This window comes from Micropterus dolomieu, linkage group LG22 (genome assembly GCF_021292245.1).
Source record: "Micropterus dolomieu isolate WLL.071019.BEF.003 ecotype Adirondacks linkage group LG22, ASM2129224v1, whole genome shotgun sequence".
NCBI classification, from domain to species: Eukaryota; Metazoa; Chordata; class Actinopteri; order Centrarchiformes; family Centrarchidae; genus Micropterus; species Micropterus dolomieu.
This window is the reverse complement of record NC_060171.1, coordinates 9725715-9750517: the sequence shown is the minus strand read 5'-3', so window position 1 is coordinate 9750517 and position 24803 is coordinate 9725715. Positions and strand designations below refer to the sequence as shown.

At 40.0% G+C, this 24803-nt stretch overlaps 1 protein-coding gene across 6 annotated transcripts in view; it reads right to left on the bottom strand.

Annotated features, from left to right (window-relative positions):
* Window positions 1–24803, bottom strand: part of peak1 (pseudopodium-enriched atypical kinase 1) — a 114319-nt gene that overhangs the window by 46571 nt on the left and 42945 nt on the right. For 4 of the 6 annotated variants that reach the window (XM_046037321.1, XM_046037324.1, XM_046037323.1 and 1 more), the window contains one exon: window positions 4078–4157. The exons of 1 other annotated variant lie outside the window; for it this stretch is intronic. The gene's annotated coding sequence lies outside the window, so the exon portion shown is untranslated. Of the gene's footprint in view, window positions 1–4077; window positions 4158–15254; window positions 15302–24803 lie in introns of those variants that run through there. One more of the 6 variants, XM_046037326.1, reaches the window with a different exon arrangement.

Genomic DNA, 24803 nt, shown 5'->3' with positions numbered 1-24803 from the left:
ACACACACACACACACACACACACACACACCAACACACACATACGCTCATTCACTCTCACTCACTCCCACTCCCCACGCACTGGTGTACAACTGACACAGGGATTAGCCAGAGGCAGGTTGGTGATGACTGTGGAGAGCTCATGAAGGTTTTCTCGCCCCTGACTAAAATCCTCCCTGCTTCCACTGACTCTACCCCGTGGAACAAAAGGACAGAAAACCAGAAGAATAAGTGTATTTGAGTTTGTTTGTTTTTTTATCCTAAATGTGTTTGATCTATTTATTTGTTTAGCCATTTTAACCTGATATTAAAAGTCTAACCATGAACAGGGGCTGAATTTCAGCTTTAGCTAGACATCCTATATACATCACATCTGTGTTTATCTGTATGGTGCCTGTTAAAAAAAATTACTAACAAATAATAGTAAAAATAAAGTTTCTGTGACAAAAGGTTCAAACACATCTTAACTGTAATATACCCGGTAAGAAGAGAGCTCACATACATGTAAATGTAATACTTACTCTTGACACTCCTTCTACATTCACAATAGCCAAATCCAGGCTTTAATTAGTCATTCTGGAGTATAGATGTGAGAAATAGAATATAGGCAGAATATATAGGAAGCTACAAAAGACAGAAACAGCCCCAAGACAAAACTGAAGCTGCTGGAAAAACTCGTCCTACTTTCTTAGAAGAACAATCGGCTGTTTCTGCTACAGTGTTCGAGAGATGAGAAGGGGGGAACAGATTTGATAACAGTTCCCAATTACCACGAATAAAAAGACACAGTGTTTTCGTGAATGTAGAAATACTTTTCCTTTTCCCATGGTGGTGTTGGACTGTGTTAGGCTGACAGTAATGGAGGACAGGCTTATTTCACTAATGATTTAACCATGGCTTTGTCTGTTTCTCTGCCTGATAAATGTGCTCTCTGGAGAATGGTTATGCTAATCCAAAAATCTGGCCCCAGTTTGGAAAACATTCACAGCTGTCTTGCGTTATACTAAATCAGGGGCTTTATTCCAAAATGTGACTTTGATAAAAAAAAAAAAAAAAAAAGACAAAAAAGAAACCTCAATATAGGAAGGTAAAAGAGATAATAAAATCACTGTGCTCCATAATGGGTTTTAGTTTTATATCGAAGATTAACTTCACAAGTAAAGTTGTGCCAAGTTGGCATGACTTTACTTGACAGTACATGGTCCAAGTTGAAAAATGATCAACTCAATATAACATAACAGTAGCGGTGGCAGAACCATAACAGCTGTAATAACAGGCTTTAGTCCTGCAAAACACAGAAGACCTTTTTGGAAGGGTCACACAAGAGGAGACCATCCAGGAAGCTTGCTTGTAGTTAGCGAAAACATTAAAGTAGTAATTACAACAAAAACAACAAATCCCTGACCAGTCCATCATTGTTTACAGTATTTTCTGGCAGCTAGTTTTAGACAGACACATAGCAATGTGAACAATCATTTCTTTTAGTGGCTTCGCTGAAGGTTATGCAGTGTGGGACAAAAAATGACTGCTGGCATCAAGAGCTTGGAAATCAATAACACATCATCCAATTACATTGAACACAACACCTTCTTCCTCTTAGCTGCCAAGTGCAAAACAAACCAACGGCAGCAGAAACTAATGGATACTGGAGAAAGCAGAGACAGCGGGAGAGATGGCTAATGCCATCCCACGCAACAGACACTTCCTGGGGATATGCACAGGGGGCGATGGCAAGCAGCTGCCTGTGGGTAAAAAGCTTTGAAAGAGAGAGCCTATACATGCTTTGTGAAGCAGCTCACACAAGGTACAGTACCTCTACCTTTCCCTGAACAAGCATTTCATCCACCACACTTCTTCCAACCAGCCCCAAACCATTTCAATTGATGCATGTGTGTGTAAAATCAAGCCTGACTGGCCTCACAAAAAAAAAATTTCGAAAGTAAGATTCCACACACTTCCTGGTTGTGAGGGAGAGTTTTGCTGCCAGACGGTTTTTGCTGCTCACTACATGTAATTGACCCTTCGCTAAGTCACGCCCCCCTTAGTTACTGTTGCTAAGTCCGACAAACTCGGAGCTATTATGAACTTTTATCACAGCGCCGCCACTGTCTATTACTGCACTCCCTGGAGAAATATTGACAAATTTGTTGGAAAAAGCGATCTCAGAAAAAAGCAGACAGTTTTGCAGTTGCATTATACGTTTGAAGGTTGTAATCTGGCTGTCAGACTGACTCAGACTGACTCAAACTGACTCAAACTGACTCAAACAGACGTGAAAAAGCCTACAGCCTACCGATCACACAGGACAAATGAACCATCGTATCCCCCGACGATTGAGTAGGCCTCTATTCATTATTAGAATCATTAAAAAGCAGAACAGTAGGGATTTATAATGTTAAATTCAGAAGGAATTTAGCTAGCGTTAGCTAACTAACATCCCATTAGGAACAAACCATAGCCTACATTTTTCTGGATTTAATTTACGTGTTGGAAAGAGAATAAATCTTACTTCTGCTTTCAACCTCTCTGGGTAGCAACTGTAACTATTACAATTGCCCCAGGAACAGCGTTTGACCATATCTTGGAAAAATACGGCAGAATAAAGCTAGAAAACAACTCTTTTTGCATTACAGTTAATGGAGAGCAGCCATGAAAGTATCGGACCTCAGTTAGAGCGACTCCTATACTGTGCTGTAATTGGAAAGCTGTGTATTCAGGGTGTGGCTTAGCGAAGGGTCAATTATATTGTAATTTTTTTCCTTGGGATGGTGGAAGGATGAAAAATATGTTGTTTCAGCATCAATATCGCAATGGACACAATGTAATCCTAAATGATGGGGCATGATGACCGAAGTTCAACCGTAATGTGAGAGTGTGTAAATTCAAGGTCTTGATTCGAAGCACCAAAGAAAAGCAAATGTTACAGACAAAACTAAAGAAAATATAGCTGTCTGGTGTTCCTTTGTTAAAGGTCAAGTGCAGCACATGAATTATCTATTGTTATTACACCACCCCCCCCCACACACACACACCCCCAGACACACAACATCTGTGGAGGGAGCTGTGGAGACTGAACACATGCAAACAGAGCAGGACCCAAACCTGCTGAGACACAACAACACAGATGGCTGCTTTTTACCCAGCTGGCACAGAGACATATGGAAACAGAGATCATTAGCAGGATAATAGTGCATGACAACGTTAGCAAAGGTAAGTTGTCAACAAAATCTTCACAACAACTTTAAAGAAAGTTAACCAGTTTAGATGAACATTTAGGCTAGCATTTAGGAAAACACTATCTAAGAATTTAAAGCTAAGGTGGAATGTGAAAGGGGTCGATCATATTAGAAAAACCTTGAAAGAATCCTCAGCTCTGCATTTTAGTTTCTTACAGTGCATTGTTTTGGTTTTATGGCCCGCAACATTACAGTTGACTCAGTCTCACTGCTCTTATCCTTTAGTTCTGTTCTGATTTTTTGGTCATTATGGCCAATGGCAGATAAGAATCCATTTAAGTAATATTATAAAGTAAATACTATACCAGTTCTGAAACTTCAATTATATATTATATCAAATATAGATTGTGTAAGTTGTTTTGGAATCATACACTAATAAGAAAACTGCAGTGCTTGTAACCAGTATCAAAACCTGCCAGTCATTAAGTTGGGAACACTAGCATCACGCATACAGTACTTATTTTGGAGAAAGCCAGTACTGCTATACTAATGCCAGAGTGTGCAAGAGCAGTGCAGAGAGAGGAATCTGCAGAATAATGAACACAGCATGAGAGACTAATCACAGCACCACTCCGGTCTATGGGGAGGAACCAGTTGGCATCAACTTTTAGAGTCACAAAAATGTATCCTCGCATTTCAAAACAGTACCACAAATAACGTCATGGAGAGGTAGCTACCGCAATAGGATAAAGGTTATATAAAAGGGTTTGGTATGTCATTAATTCAAGTGGGCATGCGCCGTAGACTGACTAAACAACCAAGAAAATCTTATGAGGACATGGCAAAAACACAGATGGACAAACAGATCAACACACACACACACACAATAGGAATGAACTCACAGTGCAAGGAATCAAGCAGCAGCACTAGCAGCCATGCAGTCGGTGAAGTTGGTGAAGCAGACACCACCTACTTCTGGAACCTGCAGATGATAGGGAGACAGAAACAGGCAGAGAAAGTCAGAGGGAGAAAGATAAACAGAACGCATGAGAGTGTGAGAGAAAGAATGAAGAGGGAGGTTGATGGAAATGGAAACAGGAACAGAGTGGAAGAAGAAGAAAGAGCAATTTGTTAATTTTCCCTGACGCTAATCTCTTAACATCGCAAGTCATTCTTCTGGCCAGAAGAACAGAACAGACATTAGATTTATTGGTAGATTTAGCAGTGGGGAAATTCATCTAAAAACCAGACACTTTATTATGGTAGGGCCAAGACCCCAGCGTACACAACTTGATACATATGAACTCCATGAACTTTAAGCTTCAAGTGGCCCCTATTCTTCTCTGACTCTTAATAAAAAGTATCTTTTTTCTTTTTTTTTCTTTTTTTTTAAATCTAGGCATACAAGGTGAAATGGATGCAACAGAATAATACCTGCCTGTTGCAGCGGGGATAAAAAAATTTTTTTTATTGGAATTAATAAAAAATGTATGTATTGCATATTCAAACATGAGCAAACATAATGCATTATGTACATGTTGTTTTACAAGGTGAACTATGGCAAGTAGCTTGGCCTGGAATGATGAGAATAACAGCTCAACAGAAGTAGCATCATTACACAAAAATCTAGTTTAGTGGTACATTTAGCACCCAGGGAACTTTATCTTCATCTTCTGTACAGAAAAGCTGTTGCATCAGAATCCAAACACACAACACAGACACAATTAAATGTTTATGCAGTTATTGAGATCCTGGGTGGTTTGAGTTTTTAGCTGTTTTTAAGCTGTCAGGCAGTCATGATTCTTCTGGCCCTATTTTAATCGTGCGAGCACACCGACATCTTGGGTGTACGGACTGCGTGGGCATCTCCACGCAGTGGTGAACATCGATAGGAGGGTTTAGTGACTAATAAATACACTCTCAGCCAGTCACATCACTTCTCTGATCGCACTGAAACAGCTGTGCCAATCACAGCGAAGCATGAAGACAAATGAAGAATCGGCTTCTCCTGAAAATTATATTTTTGTCCGGATGGTGCAGAGCGGCACAATGTGAACACACAATGCCACAAATCTGTAGACAAAGGCAGATGGTGTGTGTGCGTGTGTTTTTTAAACAGTTAATTAGTATAGAAACAAATAATTAAAAATAGTTTGTTGGAGCAGTTATATTATGGCACAAATCCATGTTGTGAATGGTTTCATCATGCGTCACTTGAATACAAGTGTGTCAGATTATTCTGTAACAGCCTAGGATCATTTGCATGTAATTTAATCAAGGTAATCATAGCAGACAGTTGTGCACATCTCAAATCAGAGAGTGCAGATATATCAAAATATTTAAATATTTGGTTTTGCGTCAGAAAGAGAGGTTCAAGACACATTTTTCCAAAAACTTGCTTTACACTGCCTCATCTGAATGAAACTCCCACCTGTTTGCACCTCTCCTATGTATGCATCGTTTGCTCTGCACTGGCTGCAATACCACACACGTGCCCAAAGAGAGTATCAAGGTCAGGAACGGTCGGAGTGCTGCCTGCATTGGGTGTTGTGCCGCCACAAAATATACTGTTACCTTACTGTGTAGCAAAAATGGGGAGAAGAAAAGTAAGTAGCCCTTTTCAACCTTGACAGGAAAGAAGGTGGGAGGTGAGGAGATAAATCAGACACACCAGTGAGCCAGGGGAAGGGACAAACTAACTAAAGCAGCATGGAGGGGAACTGAAAGAGGAGTGAGAGTGACTAAAGGAGGAGATAATAAGCAGTTTAATCCAGACATATTCGCTCTGAAAGGAAAGAAGGATGTATATAAAAGTAAACAAAGATGCATATATTCCAAGAACTGGCTAGATCTCCTGAATTTCCTGGACAACAAGGTGCTGCTGGAAATGAGCTGATCCCTGCAGTGAGATTGGATGAATCATGTTCAACTACCTCTTTGACCTGCTCGGATGCAGCTGTGCACTTTTCTTGTCCGTGTTAGTCCTAAAAAAAGTCTTTCCTGCAACTTTCCAGGCTTCTGCTATTCTCCTGCCTCCAGTTAAGGTACCTAACCCCACACCTTCCACCCTCCTTGGACATTAGAGCCCCCCAAACAAACACACACATCCTTACTGACCCCTCTGTCACCTGAACTCAACTGAAATGAACGGGATTCATTCTGAGCTGAAAGGAAATACCCCTTGAACGTACAAACACACACTCACGCATTCCCACAACTCACACATCTTCACTGAAAGGTTGAGGACCATCAAGAGTCGTTATTTAATTAATGTAACTAATGGACAATTGATTTTTCTTACCATGATTCTAAATTTTAAATGTGGTTTCTGTTGATTTAGTCACATTTTGTGAGTAAGAGTTTGAGTGTTAAATACAGCCCGAGTGATATGAGATTTTTAAGACACACTTTTTCAATTTTGATATTAGAGGATTTTAAAATCTGATTTTCGATATAATAGTCGACATTCTTTTTATTCTCCTTTTCAGAAACACATAACATAAACAAAGATTATCTGTAGTTATGAGACCTCACCAAGATAGCATGACATAATGTAGTTAAAAAAAGTATAAATAGTACTTTGAACTAAAGTACAGGTGAATACATCAGCTGATTACTGACAAAATCAAGCAACGACAACACTCATAACGTGATTGAAGGATGCATCTCTCCATTTCTTTTTTAATCGTCATTTAAAAGCTGTTATAAAGACAGATACCAATATTATTTTATCAGCTATTACCTCATATTGGCTCTAGTGTTAACTATTGAACCATGATTATTATCTGATTTAAATACAACCAGCTTTAATTGAAAAAACTGCATTGATACTTGGCATTTTCTTTTATTTGGTGTATGTTTGTAGTGAGGGTCACAAGCTATCTGGGTTATCTATCCAAATTGTTAATACTGATCATTTTAAAGTGACAGGTTAAGACTGAGATTACTGTCTGGCACCCAACCTTTATTTTGGATATTTATCAAACCTCCGCTACAATACAGAAGGCATACCTCTCTGGGGTCACTTTGTGTCTCCTCTGTGTGTATAATGCTCTACTGTGCAGCATGCAAACTATCTATCGATTTAATGCCAAATGTGAAGGGAGGACATATTTTCTGTCAGTAGATTGAAATTGCACAGCCCAATTGCAAACTCTGTCCTGCTTTTGCTCCTTTAGGATCTGTTTGAGATGTCATATTTGGAGACAAAATTGGTGGCTCCATGTTGCTATGCAACCAAGGAAAACCTATGAAAACCAAACGCCAAACCATCCCCCCATGTTAGGGATTCTATCTTAAAAACCTTCCTGCATTAATTTATCCGAGGACGAAGCATCTTGTTCGGAGATAAAAATAGCCACAGTCATCTCAGGAGCCTTGGGGATTTTTATCATGCTATTTATTTGCTTTAGACTGAAAAATGATCTGTCCAAATGGGAATGTGGAGAGAAAATCCCTTAAAATTGTGCAGTGAAAACATGTTACATTAGTACATTAGTGTCCCCATGTTATGAATAAATGTAATTCTGTTTCTAGTAGGTTTTGCAACAACTAATCGACGTAGTCGACCAAAATCGTTGCCAACAAATTTAATAATCGTTTTGTTCATGACGTCATCGGGCCGTAGCGACACTGTCAGCTTAACGGAGTAAAGTCATGTGAACAGTAAAGTTACTAAAAACACACCAGAGCTGCAGTAACACCTTCACAACCTAAAACTCCAGAGTGTGGCAGCATTTCACTCTTCACTTAGCCAGAAAGGTCGTGAACTGCAGCAAAGCTGAGCTCTCCTGGAAACACCCGAGCATCTGAAGAGGAGGCGCGTAACGTCGTGTCTCTGTGGATGTTGACGACTCGTCTCGGTAAGCTAGTTAGCGAGCTAGCTTCTTGTTAAAGCCGTGTTACTTCACGTTATGAGCTGAAACATTTTCTATACAGTTGGTCAATTTGATTGATTGTTACAGTAATGTTGCTGTGAGTAGCACATAATTATGATACACAACGGCGGCGTTCACATTCCAGATGTGCCCTGACTTTACAATCATAAACGATGCATCGCTCATGACGACGTTCCCAGCTGGAGAACGTGTTGCTGCAGAGTTCGCAAGATTAGACAACACCGGACAATTTCATACTTTCTAAAGAAGAGAAAACAGTTCTCCTGTCTGTGCGTGAGGCAGCGGCTAATACGCCCCAATCTCCCTTAAAAAAATCACAGAGTTTTGTGAGTTGTTGAGTTAAGGGAAACAATATAAATGTTGTGAAACGCTGTCTACTACAAAATCGCTATTATTGATCCCGTCTTGTAAATTCGGCAAATGTAATGCATGACGTTATTCCTTTCTTTGTATACAGTGTCAGTTTGTCCTGGGGTGTTGCAGTACTGGCGTGAAAGCTGCTCCCTCACTAAACAGCAGATCAGATGCTCATCAGGACGTGATTTCAGCGGAACTTTCTGTTGCTGCAGCAGAAACATTCATTAAAAGATGCATTTAGGAGTAATTATTTTATTATCTTGACTGTTAATTAGCACATGCCTAAAACAACCTCAGGTTTAATTTAAAGGCTACTAACTAAATTAAAAGGCATTGTGTCATTTTGTGATTCATAATCCGAATAGTCGATTATTCGTTTCAATAATCGATAGATTAATCAACTATCAAAATAGTCGTTAGTTGCAGCCAAAGTTTCAAAAACATTTTTGTTCATTTGCAGGTAAGATTCCTCTCTACTCATTCTAGTACGGGACTTCTACGGGAATTCTAATGAACATTTCTGGCAAGGCTCAGGCACAAGCCAACAACGGTTTAGGCTGCAGAATTGTGTGCCTATTAGTTAGAAGGAAATAGATTTTCTTATTCAAAACTTCAATGCTATTTCTGTATTTGTGGCCATCTTTCCTTTGGATCATTATATTTTCTCACCAACTTCATTGCTGAGATGCAGGATATGGTGCTAGTGCTACAATGGTGTCCAGTAGGGTAAACAACATTGAGGCAAACCTTTAATTTTACTATACTCACTTTGAAGAGACAACAAAGGCAAACGTTATGACCCAAACTGTTGTATAAGTCTAGGGCTGCAACGATTATCAATTGTCAATTAATCTGTTGATTATTTTCCAGCTTAAATCGACTAGTTGTTTGGTCTATAAAATGTCAGAAAATGGTGAAAAACGTCATTGCTGTTTCACAAAGCCCAAGATGACATCCACAAACATCTTGTTTTGTGCAAAATCCAAAGATATTCAGTTTACTTTGATAGAGGAGTAAAGCAACCAGACAATGTTCACATTTAAGAATCTAGGGTGAGAGAAATTTTACTTTTTTTCTCTTACTCAAACAGATTAATCGATTAATGCAATAGTTGACAGCTAATTGATTAATCGTTGCAGCTCTATTACAGTGATCACCCATAACATTATGACCATCTGTCTAATATTGTGTAGGTCCCCTTTTGCCACCGAAACAGCCTTGACCCATCGAGGCATGGACTCCACAAGACCACTGAGGGTGTGTTGTGATATCTGGCATTAAGATGTTAGCAGCAGATCCTTTACGTCCTGTAAGTTGCGAGGTAGGGCATCCATAGATTAGACTTGTTTGTCCAGCACATCCCACAGATGCTCGATTGGACTAATGTCTGGGGAACACCATGAACTCGCTATTTTGTTCCTCAAAACATTCCTAAGCCATTTTTGCTTCATGGCAGGTCGCATTATCCTGCTGAAAGAGGCCACTGCCATCAAGGAATACCGTTTCCATGAAATGGTATACATGGTCTGCAACAATGCTTAACTAGGTGGTACATGTCAAAGTAACATCCACATGAATGGCAGGACCTGAGGTTTCACAGCAGAACATTGCCCAAAGCATAACCGGTTTACCTTCTTCCCATAGTGCATCCTGGTGCCATGTGTTCCCCCAAATCCTTACACTTGCCCATATTTCCTGCTTCTAACAAATTAACTTTGAGTTCAAATGTTCACTTGCTGCCTAATATATACCATCCAATGACAGGTGTCCTGATAACTACTGTAGATAATTAGTGTCATTCACTTCACCTGTCAGTGGTCATAATGTTATGGCAGATCAGTGAAAGTCTATTGGATTTTTCAGAGTTACTATCTGGTTTACCTTCTCCTACCAGCTATGCTCGTTGTGGAGGACAGAGAATTATATAATCATTGTTTTCAATGCATGATTGTCCGATCACTTGTGTGGTTTGCCCTTCTGGACTCTGTTCAAGTGATGTCCCCAGATGGCAGCAATTAACTTAACGAGTAAAATGTTAAAACTTTCAGAAAGGATGGATGAAACAACAAAACTAAGCCTCAGGTTATGGTCCTGGGTGAGTACCCAGCTAAAAGTGACCTAGTTGTGTGACAAGTGCCATGTAGAACAGCTAAATGGTCAACAGGCTTGCCCCAGACAGTAGGACTCATTTCTATAATAGAAAAAGCTCAGGAAGAGCATTCTGAAGCGGAGGATGGTTCAGAGCAGGATTATACACCCTATGCTCCAGTGATTTTTCAGTGTTATTTAAGTACAGAATAACACACTCTGTCCAGCATTGCCCTCCCACACACTCCAGTTATACACCTGCGAGCTGCCCAATAAAAACACAGCTGACTGCTCCAGTTGACCAAAGCAGGTCAGCTGGTGCACTTACTAATAACTCAAGTGAATAACTAAATAACAGTAGAACAATCACTGAATACAGGTGTTTTTTTGTCATAAGCAGGACCATCAAACCTTTAGTTTACCACCACTCTGTGGTGTGGCATTCCTCTTCAGAGGATTCTACAGTATCGGTCCAACACTGTTTGTTTTGCTTGTTTCATGAGTCTTAAAATTCAAGTGTGGTGTTTGCAGGTACCATTGCACCCATGTCTCTGCCTCTGAACTTAACTGACCACAACCTCCCTCCTACCTATTAAACAGCAGCTGGTTTCAGTAGTCCACCTGCTACCTGTAAATTCCCGTCCACATGACTCACAGCTCTAATATACTATTGGTGTGTCTTCTCTGAGCAGTGCTCTTCCTAGTGTTTGTTAAACTTTTCTTTGGTGTCATTATTGAATGAATGAATGAATGCATGAGACGAACTTTTGGACAAGTTGCTGATTAAAAGGACAAAAGATGGGACTGTTCAGATCAATCAGTTTAAACTAGATAAAATGTACTTAACATTTTTGTGTGGAATAAAATGTTAACAAATTTTTTGCTAAATGCTTGAATGTCTGCTTTTCGTGTGACTGCGTATGCCACATTTCTGTACATGACTGTATATGAGGATAATGAGCACTGGTTTCCTGGCATCTTTGTAGTTGTTATAAATGCATTTAACCTGACCGCCAGATCACCTTCACCTTTCCCAGTCCATGGCCAGATTCTGTGAGCATAATTTGCTGACTCACTCTCATTAACACTGGCTGCTGAGAGGCTGACCTAACGGCTTACAGCAAATCCACTGGAACACTTGCAGGACAAGTAAAACATTTAAAGACGAGAAACACAGAAATCTAAATGAGTATGTGTCTTTGGCGCAAACAATACTTTGGTTAGGTTAAATTACTATGCACCAGTAATTTAACCTAAATTGTCCATGACACCTTCTTGAAATCAGAATTGAGGTATGACGACTCTAGAACACATCAATCACACATGGCTCTCAAGCAAAACATACCGTGTTACCGCATTCACTAAGGTAGGCAATGACTGCATGTGCTGTTTAGAGGTTCCTCTGTAAGGTATCTACACAACATAATGACAACTGTCAATGTGTCGGTCTTTCTTAATAGTATTTCAGCAGTACTGAATGATCCAAAGCACATTAAATACCCATTTTGTTAAGTCACAAAACAACACTGAACTGTAATTACAAAACTGCTATTTGTGTCTCCAGCTTTGACCGTCATCCTCCAATAAATTTAAGGGATTTTAACGCAAGCCTGTCTTACGACGTAAGACCTGTGTTTTTCTTAAATATGGTATGTTGGATACAGTGCAAGTCTGTAGTGGCATACAGAGACACACAGGAAGTTTTTACACAACAACAGGGCTCAGTGGAAGACCACAAACAAATCATCACTTAAACTCCTGAGCTCAGCGGCAGAGTCGACGGCACACAGACACAGATCAGTCCTACAGGCAGCTTCATGAACATGCATATACAGTCCACCACAGTCATCAGAACAGTTGTTATGCTTGGTCATCTAACTCATCTTTACCTTTGCTTCCTGTCAGTCTGCTCTACCTTGTCTTGTCTCTATAACAACCTCCAAACAACTTAGTGGCAGGCTTCGTGCTGCTACTGGTGAGAGGGGCTCCACAGTGACAGCTACCACTGCAACTCTTCAGTTCAGAGACAGATAATACAGCTATAGACAGTAGCCTACCTGTGAGGCATGGAGGCATGGAGAAACATTAGTTAACCAAATTTGAATTAGAATTACATTTTTGGACAATTTCTACAGTAACTCACAATTATTTTTCAACTTTAGTTTAAATGAAGTCCACTTTTAAGTGACAACTGCAGTTTCACCACGTGTCTTGGCAGAGGATTGCTTCCAAATAGTTTGTTTCTGAGTTGATTCATTTTGTTGTCTGCCCTCACTTATCCCATGGAGGTAAAAGGGCAATAAGGAAAGGTGTGGAAACATGCACCTTAGCTTGAAAGTCTGCCCTGAATGTTTTATAGGTTGCAGTAAAACCAGTGCTTGAAGTGGGCCGGAACGCCCACCTCGACATTTTATTCTTTGGCATACTGGGACATTTTCTTTCGTACTGGGACTTCTCCCAAGCTGTTGGTACTCTCCTCTGGCCTCTCCATATCAGGTACTGTGGGCGCTACGTGACGCTCACCTGTTCCCATTCTCTCTGCCTGCTAAACTCTGTCGGCAGAGAGAGACAAGGGAGAAGAGAAGCTCGGGTGCCTTTCAAGCAGCCGTGTGCTGAATGTAGCTCGTCAATGTCACTTGTCGTGAACCGAACATTCACAGCCTGGATGGGTTGGGACATTTAAAAGTATCGACAGATAGGTGTCATTTACACTGGGGATGCTGGGGACAGGTCAGATTCTGAATGTCTCCATCACTTTTTGAAAGCTTTTGTTAAAAATGTTCAGAAAAACAGCAACAAAAATTATTGAATAACAAATGAAACAATGCACAATAGGGAAACATGCAATGCAACTGAAATGCAGAAGAAACAAATGTGCAATGTCCAAAAGCTGATTACTGAATTATATTCCATTATGTTTTTATATTTAGAATTGTTAGCCATCACCTTAATTTTGTTTCACTTCATATAAATAAAGACATTTCCTCCATAAACTGGTGCAGAAAATGTGTTCAGAACGCAGGAAATTAAGTGGTTAATACACAAAGTCCTTAATGTTAATATTTACTAGTTTCATCTTACGGTTGAGGATAGTGCGGGGGGGTGGGGGGAGTACTGGCACCTATTTTTTTCCCCATTTCAAGCACTGAGTAAAACACTACAGAAAAAGACATGCCCCAAGTAAAAGGGCCCAAAGGTAACATGAGGCCGACTCCCACCGCACAAATATTCTCTCAATTACTCAATTCAATATAGTACAGTATTTTTGACGTCACCTATGACAGTTTTAAGGATTTTATCAGACATTTCTTATTGCTCCATCAGGTAAGACCTTATGTGAAAGCACCAGTACTAACACAAAATGAAGTCACGCCTAGGCATGTGAAAATAAGCACAATAACCCTCCAGAAAGAAATGAAAAAGCTCCTTCCTCTGGCCTAGGCATATCACTTTTAGGTTTAACATCAAGTCTTTAATTCACCTGCAAGTCAACCTAACGATTTCAGGTTGAATCACTCTTGATGCACTGAAACAGGCTATGTGAACGGACTAAAATCAAGACTGAATTGACTCAAAACTACCACTCTGCAGTGACATAAAGATTTGTTCTTGTTTTCAGTCGAGTCAAACACAGATCATCAAACACACCTTCTCTGTGCTCAGGCTCAAAATCATTAGCTAACACGCAGATATGTGCATGTATTGTGTCTTCCTGCTTAGAGCTCATTGGAAAGAAATATGTTGGAGGAGGGGTGGGATTATCCAATACATAAGCAAAAATAGTCACGGATCAGCCACAAATCAAGTTGCATTAACTTGACTGTACTCTAAGCACTGCTGAGCGTGTACTTTTTTCCTTCACATCTGAACAAAAGAGAAAAGGGTTACCAAATCAATCAGTCCCAATCTCAATCTCTGTGTGCTTTTCTCTCTCTTTCACTTCTTTCACTCACAGGTTCCATTCTTACAATCAGTTAAAATAGTTTTATTATGGCTGGAATTTCTATGCAGACAGTGAAGTATTGTGTTGAAAATGCAAAGAGGAAAGTCGGGGTGCAAACCAAAGTCCCTGTAAGCTAGATAACCCTCTTTTAAGCGTTACCTCCACACATTAAATATTCACAAGGAAGAGAAAAAGAAGCACAGGCTGCTACAATACCATATAAAAGATTAGATCTGAACAGGACAACAAAACATAATTTTTTTTCTCAGAAAGGTTAAGTTACATGAACAGATAAAAAGTAGTTTTTTAATAAGCTCAAACACAAGTATTTTTAAGAGGTGACACACTCCCATTGTTGCCCCAAAACATTAAAATGTGACTAAGAAAGCTGCAGCTACTCCAGTGTATAAAGAGTTGTCATTAACATGTGAGCCAGCTTGTCCAAAGCCACACAGCCTACTTAATTAGAGGGTGTCCCGTCAGCACTTGACACTTGAGACAGGAGATGATAATAATGATACATAGACTGGCATGTGACTCCCTCTCCTCCGCTTCTCCCTGACTCCACTTCATACAATCTGTCCCATATGCACAGCCTTTTTTGTCTGTGGATCTCTTAAGTCCTGTGTGATCATCCTGTCTGTCTGTGCCTCTGAGCCTGTCAGTATGCTAGCAAGCCTCTGCCATACTGAGCAGACAGCAACAGTTGTTTGAGCCTTGAACAGCAGGAAGAGGAGGGAGGTGAAGAATAAAGAAAGCAAACAAACAAAAAAAAACGTGGCTAGCTACTTACAAAGCAGTGCAGTGTATCCGATCAGTGGCCAGGCAGACAAAAGGGGGTAGAGAGCCACATGACAAGCATAGTCGATATGTAGCTGTTGCATGAATGAGAGACAGAGAGAGGGAGGAAGAGCTTGAGTGCTCTGTGAGGAGGGAGGGAACAAGTGAGAATGGCTCATGATGAAGGAGCCAAAACATTTTAGAACAGAAACAGAGGGAAGGAGAGTGGTAGGAAAAAGAAGGGTAAGAATATAATCAACTTGGCTTCTTACATTTAAAAGAAGAGAAGGTAAACAAAACAGAAAAACCTGAAGGGGAAAGTAAGAAAAGAGGATGAGTGACTGAAGAGGGACCTGGAATTTCCCCTCTCTTTAGCAGTACTCATTGTAGCCAGTCCCCATGTGTGAGCAGTTCACTAAAACAGTCACGTCATCCAGACCCATTAAGAACTTCTCATGGTGAACAGAGACAGTAAAAAAGAGGAAGAAATGAGAGAATGAGGTTGAGCTGAATTCTCCCAGTGGGACTGAATTCCCAGAGAGACCTATCAGTTTCATGATGCCTCTTAACGATATCTGTTGCAGGAAGGGCTGGGGTGGAGCAGCTGCCAACCTCCCATAGATATCATGGACCTGAGCAAAGGTAACACCGGCCTGCTTAGTACAAATTTAGTAGATGTTTCAGTAGCCTTATGTTTTTGTAAAGTGAGTGAGTCTAGACAGAGAAAGTGATCTCTTTTCCCTAAAAAAAACTATCAAAGTATAAGGCATGAACCAGTGATGCAAACCAGTAGCCAGAAAGCCAAATGTCAGTGTTTTAGCATGTTACACTCCTTGGGTCTACTATTACACCCCCTAGCTGTAGAACTAGGTGAAATGTTTAAACAGGTCTGGTCAATGTGATATAAAGGGGAAACACAACTGTAAAGAAAACTATAGACCTATGTGGTTTATCGGTTTATATCTCCTTGGGTAATGCTAACAGCTCAGAGGTTGGGCTACAGCTGTGTCTAAGGTTTAAGAGAACTATTAAAATGTTAATGTGAGTGAAATATGACTTTATAAAGGTTTATTATAGCAAAGAAATTCAGAGCAGAATGCCAAATAGTATCAGTCACATCATATTTATCACATTGTGAAAATTTGATTTTACAGTGAAACACTAGATCTAAACAGATCTTTTTATTTTACATTTAGACTTGCCATTGTAGGAAAAGCACAGGTGAAACACATTTCGTTAACAATGACTCAGTTCCATTAATTGTCCCAGTAAGCCATGCCAGTGAACCACCATTCACCATACCAGGACCCTGGAACTAGCTCACATAACAGGCATGGTTTTTAATGTTTCCAATTACACCTGTGATTTTCCTGCTATGACATGCCAAAATGTTTGCTGTGAGAAAAATTCAGCTCTATAGAGGATAGCCACCTTTCCCACACAGAGATAAAAAAAAAAAAATAAACTTACAATGGTTAACATGGCAGTGTTGTTATTCGAAGTCAAAATTTAACTTATTTCCTTGCAAAGCTGTAGCCTTTAGTACATTAGCCTCTTGACATAAATGACTTACTGTATGCCTGTCATAAATACATGCTTTTAATAAAAACGTAATTTCTAGGTCAAGAAAAGTAATTATGAAATCAATTCCTCTGGGCTAAGCGAAACAGCTATGGTATGACAACTTAGTAGACTGACAACTTCTGTCTACAAGCTAGTAATTACAAAAAATGGCTACCAAATTGGCAGACAGTGAAGATAAAATACTTTTACAGCATGGAAACATGCCTATTGGTATAGCATCTCTACTTCATAAAGTATATTGTTGAAAATTGTCTGTGTTAATCATGTCGATCAGACTTTCACAGCATGGAAACATGCCTATTGGTATAGCAAAACAAATAGATCAGATTATTCTGCTGCACTATGAGCCTCAAGCACATATTTTCTAATGCGAATGACATCTATGTCAAGGCAACCAGTGGCATTTACTGTGGCATTCCCTGCCAACTCAAACATCTTCAAAAGGATGCCATATCTTCAATATCGTAGTCATCATGTGTGCAGCTCTTGAAATTAGCTTAAGGAGACTAGCGATGAAACAATTACCGGTTTGACGGTAAACAATGGTAAAATTCCCAAAGGTTATTATTAGGGTACACAATTTGAATTACCATGATAACCGGGTACGGTTAACCGCGCTATTATAATCTCACGGCAAACACTGTCCAGCGTCTCCCAGAAGCAGGCACGAATGCGCAGAATGCAACGTGGGTTTGTTTGGGTCAATGACAACACAGCGGAAGACAACGCTGCGGAGATTTTTCAGTCACACTGAGGTCTAGAAACGCTACAGACTCCTCTGTATTTATGTCAGTTGTTGGGCTCATTGCAGTTACTGTCACTGTCTTCTAAAGACTTATTTGTTTTCCTGTAATTGTGCACGGGGTCATTGTATTATGTATATAATATAAAATATAAAATCTTTATAATGCACACTTAGAGGATTTTCACATGTTTACAAAAGGTATTTGTTGTTATTTTATTTTTTATGCACACAAAATGGCAATTATATTTGTAGTTTTCAATGTAAAACTTGTTGAAATGGTTTCACTGCGTGTATCAGTACATTTTAATCTTTTTCGGCACATTTTTCCAATACCGTGATAATACTGATAACCGTGATAATTTTGGTCACTATAATCGTGATATGAAATTTTCATACTGTTTCATCCCTAAAGGAGACCATTTCCTATTGACAACAAAGGTGTGTGTATGCAGATGTCAGTGCAGTTGGCAGATCTTGTGGTGAAGTCTATGCGGCCCCATCATCTGTGCTGTCATCTGGACCATATGTCTTCTACACTTAGGGGCCAGGGTCCAGATTCAGAATAAAAACAGGGCACTGGGGGTGGAATTAGTCCAAGGACCCACAAGGGCATTCGTTGTAGAGAGAGAAAAAAGCTGGTAAGCAGTTCATTAAAAAGCAAGAGTGCAGCATTAACCGTGGGCATTTTTACGAGGGGCTACAACATGCGTGAGAATTCAATGAAATATGCACATTAAGTAATTGATCATGTCATCAAGAATACGCTATAAAAATAAAATAGACAAGAAAATATAAACCAATACAGAGCAAAAGGAGGAAACCAAGGAAACCTCTATCTTGCCACTTCTTAGACCAGGGAAGAGGAAGGAAATGATAAAGTCAGGGACGAGAAGACAGTGGGATAAAAGTAAAGTATGGGGGATGGGATGAAGTCAAGCCAGAGAGTTGCCAGTAATTATCCCTCTGAATGTCCTCACGAAAAACAGATTGCTGATACAAGCTAAAGTTTCCTGGGAGATGGATTAAAATAACACAGAAAGCCTTTGTAGCTTTTGTGGTTGCTGATGCTCCTCTATCTCAGGGATCAGATTAAGCATAGCTCCATGAAAACATTAGTGATCTGATCACTCCATGTGACTGTGGGACACGGTGATGAAATTATACTTTGCTCAAGGATGAATTCTATACTCTAGATACATAAACACATGGGTTAAGGGCAATTTATACTTCTGCGTCAAATCGACGACATAGGTGATGGCATAGGCTACGGGGCTACGAAGAGGCTACGCCGTCGCCTGACGTGCACTTCCTCATAAATGTAACTACACGACGAGTCGACGTGGACCGTAAGCTCTGTGATTGGTCGGCTGGGTAGCCTCACAATGCCTCCGAGCCGACCGGAAGTACCCCGTGCTTTAAAGTAACATTTACTAGCGGCCAAAACGGCGGCTGTAACACAGTGAATCAATATATTTGACCGTCGCAAACCTGGCGAAATGACTCGTTTCGCTATCAGAATGTGATCTATTCGGTCGGTAACATTTGAAAAGGCTACACCAGCCGCACGTTTACAATTTTACCCCCATTTACGTTAGCGGAGCGCTAAACCGGAAGTTAGCCTGCTCGGCCGGAAAAAGTCAACACAGTGGACGCTGTAGCGCTACTGCCGACTAGCTTTTGGGGGTGTAATTGCAGAATGACTGACACACCTACGCACAAGTATAAATGCATGGCTACGTGCATAGCCTACGGTGTAGGTACGCACGTAGACCCTACGCAGGAGTATAAATCGGCCTTTACACTGCACTGTAGAAGATGACTTACAGAGGTTAGATAACGCTCGTAAGATAAAACTCTTCTCCCTCTTTTTTCTTCCTCTTCCGTATTCAACGTAGTAACAAACGAAACAAGCTCTGTAAAGCTGTTTGTCCGTTTGGGCTACAGTAGAAACATGGTGGCGCAACATGGTGACTTCCATGTCAGGGGAACTGCAGTGTATGTAGATAGAAATGGCTCATTCTAAGGTAATAAAAACATATCGGTTCATTATGTAAGGTCTTTATACACCACTGAAATAGTTACAGTAAGTTTATTATATTGCATTTCTGTCAATACAGCCTCCTAAATATTACACACTGGACCTTTAAATCCAATGAGTCAACACACACACACACACACACACACACACACACACACACACACACTTCAATCCTCACCTAACAGATATCAACCTCATCTATCACTCTGTTTCATCAGAGACTGAGAAAATCCTTCACTCCCATTTTTTTTTTAACACCTAGTGACAGGGAGAATAACAGGATCATCCATTCCTCTATCCTTTACTATTAGCAGCCCTACTTGGAGGTGGGAGGAGGTCTTTGTCATTGTAATGACTTCCTTTTACATGTTGTCGCCGGGATTCACGTCTTGACCTCTTGACCCATTCTTCTTTCACAATGGTGATTTACCTAGAACTATGAATAAATCAAATTTCTAACTGAGCTCTGGGATCACAGAAGTCTATTTTGACCACTATTATTAAAGTAGAAATAAAAGTAGGTTATCAATCAATGACTTCAATTACCAATGAATTAAGGGGGAAAGAGGGGATGACGCTGGGTTTATACATATTTCAAGGGGTTGATGGCTTTCGCCTCAACCCCTACTACATTGACTATGTGTCTCTAAAGCTATGCCATAACCTTTTGACACAAAACTACAAATCCTGCTCGAGAATATGAGAGGAAGCAAGGACAGAAGCTCATAATCACTCCTATTTATTTCTGACACTGCAGAGTCATGATTCCGCTGAAAATTCACAGGTTCCACGATCCAAAGAGTTGTGAGATGCAGTTACAGATTACTGTGTCCTACTGCAATACAGTCCAGTCAATCAACACTGCTGCTGACTGCTGACTGGAGAAAAACACCTTTAAATGTCCAGGTATGAAGGATGTAGTCTTAATTATACTTTACTCATTCTTTTAAGCAATTCTTGCATCAAATAATTAGCTTTGTGGAAACATACAGACCTTTTAGCTTTCTGATCACGACCACAGTAGGCACGACATAACAAGAGGCTAGTACGAGCTCCAGTAGATTCTATGGAGAAATGTAAGAATGTCATAGAAATTTATCTCCAACCCCAGTGGAGAGGAGGATGAAGAAACAGTTGAGCTCCTTGGCTTGCTTTCGCCCCCAGCCAATATTTTCCTTTTTTGACCTTGCCAGCAGACCAGTAGGGGTGTTGATTCCAGTTCTGTTTTGAGCCCATCCAGAGCAACTCTAGATAAGGAGGAGGAGTCCAGGAGGAAAACATTTTCCAACAGCAAAGGACAGCAGGGATGAGATAAGGCACTTAGAATTCATCATAAATACATTAAAATCAATGATATAGAGAGTGATGGTGAAAGTTGCATTCAATTAACAAGTGACATATTTTTCTTTCAAAGGTTTAGGCAAAAACAACAAAATGGGTTTCAAATTCAACTACTGTCTATCCGGGGCAGGATTGTTGTCCTTTGGCATATGCAGGACAGTTTCAGATGAAGCCTTGAGGCCATTCTCTGCTTTTTCCCCGTTTGGTGGAAACGTCTGGGAAGGACAACACAGGGTTGTTGAAACTCCCACACCACAAAGTGTTCCAAGTCTTTCTCTCCCCCTCTCTCTAAATGCCACTATCAGTGCATAGCATTCTGGTGCTTTTTCAATCTGCCCTCCTTCCTCAGCTGCATGGCAAAAAATTATTAACAGGATCAAAGCATATGAAAGGGCCTCTGCGTCAGCGAGGTTGAGCTTGGGGAGCCGGGTGACTGAAAGTGATAATGGCAAATGCACTGAATTGTTTTTTGCACTCTATATGCAGCGCTGGAATATCTGAGCTCTGCAATTATTACTGGTGAAATTGAGAAACTGTAAAAATTATTCTAAGGTAAATCGATTTCTGCTGGTGCCTTTATGAAATTAAAGTTGTTTTCAAGATTTTTGCATTGGCAGCTATTTTAAACTTTGAAGCAGTTGACATCTTTGACTAAGAAGAATCCCTTAGCTATGTCAAATTCCTAGTACAATCACAGTGAAAACTTAAATATATTAGAGAGGCAATATAAAAGTGAGGGAAAAAATGGAAACAGCAGCAGTGTATCCTGTGGAAATGTACTTCCTCGAGCAAAACTATTACCTTTAACCAGCTTAGTATATGTTCCACTGTCTGTCTCTGCCCAATATCAGATTCTCCTCTATGAATGGACAGTTAGATCCGCATATCCACTGTGTATTTTTAATGCTTAAAGAACTCGGCTTAGTTGCTAATATGCTCCACCAGCCCAGTTGGACTAGCACAATTTGGTAGTGGATGTGAAAGCTTTCAGACAGCTCATGAATGCGATGTACACTGGTGCGCTTTTCCTGTAAGTGGTCAGCATGGACTCTTATGTGCTTATGAGCCAAGGGTCTTGCAATCAAGCTAAAAGGCTGTTGACATGCAAAACCACCGTCTAGTGGCCACATACACCAGCATGACAAGATGCAGTTCACTCAGTAGATGACTTGTTTATAAAAAAAAAAAAAAAAAACATGGGGAGAATGATGAAATGTGTTCCGGGATCAGATTTTAGAGTGGCACTTGGAGAGGCTTTGATTCAATCACTGACTGTGCCGTTATTCGCATGTCAAGTAGGACAAGACAGTATCTAAGAAAGGTTTCAGAGGTGTGATTGAACACTCCCGCATTCCTTAAGGAGATGACAAAACCCCTTGGAGACACCGCTTTAGCACTTTATTTTACACTCACAAAAGCAGTGCTCTGTGCTTTACATTTTCAACATACAGCCTGATTTTCTTTTGTAAGCAAGTTGCCCTATAACTGTTACTGGGCCTAAAAACACACCCTGACTGCATTGTAAATTTCAGGAAGACCTGGTCAAAATCAGGAAAGTCTGAAATAACAATAAACATCATTATCTAAGTATAACTTGACATGTTATGATTGTTCTTTATTTAACTTCAACAGCCATCTGACACATCATTCCTCAGGCTGCCTAAACATACACTGTTAAGGTTTGTTTTGACTGAATGCAAAGCAAAAATTGTAAAGGTCGCAATCGCAAGTGGATGGAAAGATGTAAATGGCTGCAGACTAAGGTAAAATGTGTCAAACTGAGGTAAAAATGTTTTAAGCTATGCAAAGAATCTGCTTTTCAGAGTTGAACGTACAGAGGAAACAAAATGAGGTGGCCTGGAGGAAAGCAACAGAGGCAAATGATTGTCTTCATGAAAAAATAGGAAAAAAAGCAGTGGTGCAATAGTTGTAATGTTAGCGTGTTAGCAGCGTCTGGTGAGAGCCTTGTTTGTTGTTGAGAGAGGTGTTCTTGTAAATAATGAATAACTGAATTGTCTTTGACTATAGGAACAACAAGTATATCACTTAACTTACAGCCTCATTTTGTTGTCTTATTTGTGTTTTATCTTCAATTGTTTATAACAATGCCACTGCAATAAACATGTAATCTAAAGCCATTCATGTCTCATACAAGGAATTATCTGCTGACAAGATACATATGGGGTAGTGTGATTTATTTTCTTCTGAACAAGAGCTATATCTTTTATTTCATGTACATACACCATTATACATAATTTACAAGGTAATTTAACTTTACACAAGCCACTGTGCTTTTATTTCTTAAGAGCACAGCAATGATTTAAAATGAATATTTAACATGGCCATATGATTCGATTAAATAGTCACAATGATAAAAATCGCAGAATCCCTCCCACCTCAACGACAACAGATCAGCCATGACACATTCCACTGAATGAGAGGAAGGCATCATGTCATGAAATATTCAGGAGAGAAAGATATTTGATAGCCTAAACCCAGTAGAGAACATAAATTGGTGAGAGTGGTGCAATCTGTGACCATAAAATACTGAATCATAGTTTAAGTATGCACACATGGGGAAAGGTTCAAAAAGTCCTTATCTAATAGGGCATCCGCGTATGTCTGCCCTATTAGAAAACAAGGGGACTCCAAAGGGTCCATTGCAAGTTGAAAGAGATCAAGGGAGAGGAAATTATGCATGTTTTGCACCCTGTTTTCACTCTCCCTTCTATTCAAAAGCATCTCTCTTTGAAGATACTATTAATTATTAATTAATTAATTAATAGTTATTAAGATACTAACTATTTGGAACACCTTCCCTTATTAAGGTGAAGATGGGCAGCAAAATATCCAACAAAATGGAGAGGAAGCATGTAACTGTTATGAGTCGAATTGATTCTGTGTAGTAATTTAAAAGGAATTATAGATTATATGACTGTCAAGAAATCAATCTCGGCATTCCATGATACAGAAAGACCAAGATAATTCAAAGTAACAGAGTCTTAATTGAATGCGATGCGCCAGTGACACAATCAGTTCGATTGCATTTGTTTTTATTAGAATGTCCTAATTGGCCGCAAGTGACGTGCAACGCCGTTTTGAGCTGAACTTTTGTCAGACACTACGTTTCTATCTGTTCTGAGTCGGTGACGAGCTGCATGGACGAGAAACGCTTGATTCTTGAATTTCAATGTGACGCAAGTCGCATTCAGTTAGGACGACTGTGAGAACAACAAGACGAGATATGGCGGCAAGCAAAGTGCATAGCCACAGTAGAGGGAGAGCCCCATAGCAACAGTTACCTTAGGAACCAATGTGGTCTACATACTTCCTCATTTGGCCAGAGGAAACCACTTACTTATCACACTTTAAGTTTTAATGTAAACTCAGAGAGTATTTTTAAGAGAGCCAACCAGTGATTCTTTTTAATGAGGAAGCTGAGCATCTTACATTTTAACATAACAGCTTGGTATGGCAACCTGAATATGAAAGACAAAAACAAGCTTTCCAAAATTTAATTTAATTTAATATTGTAGGGAAGGTGATTGGCAAGCCATAAAGGCAGCTTGGCGATGTATTTGACAGGGCGGGACTCAGGAAGGCCAGACAGATATCTGCAGACACCTTACACCCACTAAACTCCCATCTAGCCGTCGATGCAGGGACCCAAGGGTGAGCCGGAACATCTATCAGAGATCTTTTATTCCCCATGCCATACAGGCACTGAATGTAAATTGAAAGCACCTTTAAACATGTTTCTTCTAGGTTGTAACCTACCTTATTTCCATCTGCTGCTCTGCTTTCCATTTTCTGTTTATGGCACAACTGTTGTTGTATGTTAATGGTGGTACACC